The sequence below is a fragment of the Zingiber officinale genome, chromosome 3A, assembly GCF_018446385.1.
Source record: "Zingiber officinale cultivar Zhangliang chromosome 3A, Zo_v1.1, whole genome shotgun sequence".
In the NCBI taxonomy this organism is placed as follows: Eukaryota; Viridiplantae; Streptophyta; class Magnoliopsida; order Zingiberales; family Zingiberaceae; genus Zingiber; species Zingiber officinale.
Window position 1 is genome coordinate 103,638,311 of NC_055990.1, and position 4,847 is coordinate 103,643,157.

Here is a 4,847-nt window from a genome sequence, read left to right on the forward strand (position 1 = left end):
TTATTGGATTTTTAGGAAATTTTTAAAAAAATTTTGAGGATTTAAATGGAGGTTGTATGACAGGTTTAAGGAGATGAATCTATTGTGCTAGGAGAAAACCTGCTAAGATATCCCAATTAAAATGGGAGTTGATTATGTTAATTAACCTAAAGTTATATATATATATATATATATATATATATATATATATATATATATATATATATTACCCCTTTTCCTCACCATGCTCCGCCCCATCCTCATCGTGCGAGCGTCTTTCCTTCCCCGACTCATCGCTGATGCCGATCATTGGCTGGCGATGTGCCCTAGCACCGCACAGATCCATCATCTTCTCCTCTCCAGTGCCCTAACATCGAATCACTCCGGTCACTTCTCTCGATCCATCGCCGACAGCACCTGAGTTCCACTCGTCGCCGCCGCCCCTTCCCGTGAGACCAGATCATGTGAGGCCAGATTCCTCATCCTCTCCTTGTGTCTATGATGCCCAATTCCCAAATGCCACCGATCAAGCTACACCAACTGTCGTGAACCCAATCATCGTATTGCCTTGATTGCCAGACATTGGTGCCCTAGCTCTGATTCTTTTCTCCTTGATTCTTCTCACTGTCGTAGCCTGATCCATCACCGTTGGAGCCTCTTGTCGCCTAGCCTGGTCGAATTTCCTCCACAAGCATGGGTTGTTGCTGTTGGCCCCTTTCTGGCCATGAGTCTTTATCGTCCCTTCGGTCGTGCCCTAGTTTTGGATCCACTGTCGTCCCTCTCTCCATCCGAGATCACCTCAGCCATCAATCACCACTCTTTCGACCATAAGAAGTTACGATGTGCCCTTTTCATTTATGTTTTTCCTTCCATTTAATTTTCGACCATGGTGCTCATCTGATCTACATATGGCTTGCATATCCAACCTGAAAGCACTACGACCTTGCTTAATTCTGGCTAGCAAGTGTTGTTTTGGGGTACTTGGCATAGAGGATAGTAGCTTCACAATCCTCCAGTGATAAATTCCGACAGTTATTGCTCCAGTCGCAAGTTAACAGAGGAGCATACGGATTTAGGTGAGTTTTGGGTTGTTTCATGCATAGATTTAAATCCAATTGGATGGTGAAAATGGTTAGGATTGTTTAATCTATTGGATTATGGATTTAATTAGTGTGATGATTAGTTGTTCAACCAATGAGGATTAGTGTTGATGAATTGGAAGGGAATAATTAGTTCTTGAATGACAACATGTGGTTGATTGAGGATTATTGAATTAATTGGTTGATATGATTAATTAAGCTTGGATTGGATTAAATGATTGGATGATTATTGATTTTAAGTTAAACCTATTTTGATTAATGAATTAGATTAATAATCAGATTGGGTGGTTAGCAATTGATCATGATGTTAATATATTTGTTGGATCATTGGATAGAATTAAACATGTTTAGCTAATCGGAATAGGATTAGGATTAGCTCATTGGTTTATATATAATTTAGCTATCATGTGTATCCTGTGATACGGGACGCTAATATGAGACGAGCATTCTGACGTGAGGATAGTTTCAGCGCAATATACACATAAAGGTGGGTACTTCTTACCTTAATTCTTTAGTTCTTTGACCTTAGTGCATGAGCTATATTTAGATAGTAATTGTATTTACCTTGACTCCACTCGTATTTTTTCTGAGCTTGATACTTATTCACTTGATCGTTGAGCTAATCAATTTGATGTCTATATAGTCTCTCGTTGCCATCCATGATATTTAGCAGATATTAGATACTTTGTTACTTGCTTTGATTACTGTTTATTTACATACCTTATTGAGCATGCTGGCTTCCTGTAGCATACTTGATATATATATATATATATATATATATATATATATATATATATATATATATATATATATATATATATATATATATACTATTGCATCTTACACATCATATCATTGCATGCATGTCAACGCCAAATTCTCCCTTGTGGTTGAGAGAGTCATTGACTAGAGCCGCACGCTCGGCCACTCATGGGTAGTGGTAGCTAGAGAAGATGATGCTTGTCCTGTAGTGCTCCCACTCGGCCACTCATGGGTAGTGGTAGCTGGAGATGTGAGGACCCATTGCTATATAGCTAGTTAGCTACTCACCACCTATCCACTCAGCCACTTGAGAGTAGTGGTAGTTGGAGTGTGTACAGTTGTCATTGTCCCGGCCTCTCGACCATACAAGGGTCGTGTTGCAGAGGGGTGAGCTGGAGTGACCATCCATGCATACGTTGTTATTATTATACCTGCTGATGCTATTGATTACTTATTTATGCAGTTGTTTTATTATATCCATATGATATGATTACATATGTTGAGTTATATACCTGCTGCATGTGCTTAGACACTGGCTTACTTGTTAGTAGTATGTATATACCTCACATGTTATCCTTGTAGTTATGAGTAATATTATAACAGATCATTACTACTCCTGGCCTTCTATTTCTATCCTAGGATATGGCTTTAGGTATGGACATTTACTATGTTATCACTGTAGTATCTGCTATTGTACCCATGAGACTGTATACTTTTGTATCTCTAGTTCTTTATTATATTCATGCACTATCCGTCTATTACCCGCTGAGTTCCAGCACTCACCATCCCATAAATTGGTTTTTTTTCGCCTGGTAGTAGGTAAAGAATTTATGGAGTCGCTTGGAGATCCTGTCCGCTGGTCCCATGTCACATCGAGTGGCTTTTTCTATTATTGCTTTCGTTTACATTTTTGGCTTTGAACTTGTTCGTGTATAGGTATCTTTTGTATGAAGTTTAGTTTTGTGGTTTCCTGTATTTGTATTGATGTGTTTTGTTGTTGTTGTGTCAAGCCGAGCCGACTCACAGTTAGTTGTTTTGTGATTTTGCATTAGTTATTTTGTGACTTCTATTGTGTTTTGTTACTGCTGTGTGTGCTACTTATTATACAACTGCATGGTTATGCTCTTTTTGTTCCATCCGTGTCGGCTGTGTATATAACTTAGTGGTTGTGTTTTATATCCAGCCATGTGGGCTGTTAATGGCTTGTAAGTAGCCTTGGGGTAATGTGTATTGGTTTTATTTGTCATTGTTATAGGGGAGGTGTTGTCCAATTTTCATTGAATAAACTTTCCCTCGGGACATGACAACACAAGTTTGGACGAAAAATACCAAAATGACAGTGATCAAGATAAATAATCTATTTTAATCAAATACTAACTAGATACATTTACTTAACTTGACTAACCAAGTAAACACTACTATTTTCTGATAGTTAGTTAGCAACTAATGGTTAGACATTTAAGAATAATTACTAGATGAATATTTTTCTTAAATAATATCAGGTTTAAGGGAGGATATTTGAAGGATAATTTTAAAAATGTATTTTGAAACTTTCATTTTTAAATTTGAAAATTATTTTGAATTTTTTTTACTTAGAAATTTTCTTTTACTCAAAGTAACTTAAAGTATTTTAAAAATATTTTTAAGTTAAAAACTCTTGTTTAAGGTATTTTGAAAATATTTCTAAGTTCTTGTTTAAAATATTTTAAACTTTAAAATTATTTTACCAAAGTTAGCTTTTAAAACCTGTTATAAATTTTGAAAACTTTTTCAAAATTAAGTGGAAAATTTTTAAACACTAAACTCTTCCCTATAATAAACCTACAAGTTTTTATACTTATTTTGAAATGTCTATACTCACTTGTGTGTTTCAATAATTTGATATACTTGCTTGTATATTTTTTAATGAATGCCAAAGGGGAAGAATAAGGGTTAAGTAAAAAACAACCAAAAATAAAACTAAAAATTTAAAAGTTTTAACCCTAAAATGCTCAAGAGAATATAACAGGACTTAATTTTTATTGCTATTCCTTTTGCATTATTTTTCTAACTTTAACCCAAGTTGTCATTGTATAAAAAGGGGGAGATTGTTGGTGCAATCAGCACCAATGGTCAAACATAAGTTTTAATGAATGACAAATATGTTAAAGTAAGATGTGTTGCTATCTAATCTTGCTGCCGAGTGTGACGGGTTGACTAACCCAAGTTAAGATATTCGATTCCTGATGGGTTGAAGTCCAGATCTGGGATTCTAGCAAGAGTTGGGATGTGTGATTCCTGATGGGTGAAGATCGGATGTGTGAGCTCGACAAGTCAGGATGTGTGATTCTCAATTGGAGAAGACCGGATGTGCGATTTTGGCAGGTCGGAATGTCTGATTCTCGATGGGTGAAGACCAGATATGTAATTCTAGTAAGCCGGGATGTTCGATTCTCAAAGTCCAGATGTGTGATTCCAGAAGATAACTCTACACCTGGTTAGTAGAGGTAAGTCACTGGAGATGAGTGACTAAGTGAGGACGCATCCCCATTCGAAGGGACAGTAAGCGTCGGTCCAATTTAGGTCTATTTCAAAAACCTAAATTGAGAGTTTGACTAGATCCTGGTTTCAGGAAGATAGGATCTAATTACTACTCCTTATTATTACTATGCTAACACTATCTTACAGGTTATTATTTATTTTATTAGACTAACATATTTTGCAGGACAAGAGGAGCATAAAAGGCCTCGGGTGAATAGTGCTCGAGATGCCTTCCCTATAATGGAAGGCGCCTTCTGCATTGTCCATGGAAGGAGTTTCAGTGTCATAGAAGGCTCCTTCCAATGGATAAAATTCAGATTTTGTCGCCAATAAGAGCTAGATTATTCGGGATCAAATTTAGGGGATTGAAGGCCCCTTCAAGACTATGGAAGACGCCTTCCACCTTGATAATAATCATTTTGTCATGATTATTTTGACTCATATAGACATACTATTTGATCTTCTCATATGTTAATTCCACGTTTA

The 4,847-nt window shown here is 36.5% G+C and overlaps 1 long non-coding RNA gene across 2 annotated transcripts; it reads left to right on the top strand.

Moving 5' to 3' along the window:
• Positions 1-223: 223 nt before the first annotated feature.
• Positions 224-2,910, top strand: LOC122052203. Of its 2 annotated transcripts, none has more exons than XR_006131938.1 (2): positions 224-1,055; positions 2,658-2,910. It is a non-coding gene; the product is annotated as an uncharacterized LOC122052203 (long non-coding RNA). The 2 variants fall into 2 exon arrangements; XR_006131939.1 differs by having other exon boundaries at positions 2,661-2,910.
• Positions 2,911-4,847: the final 1,937 nt, after the last annotated feature.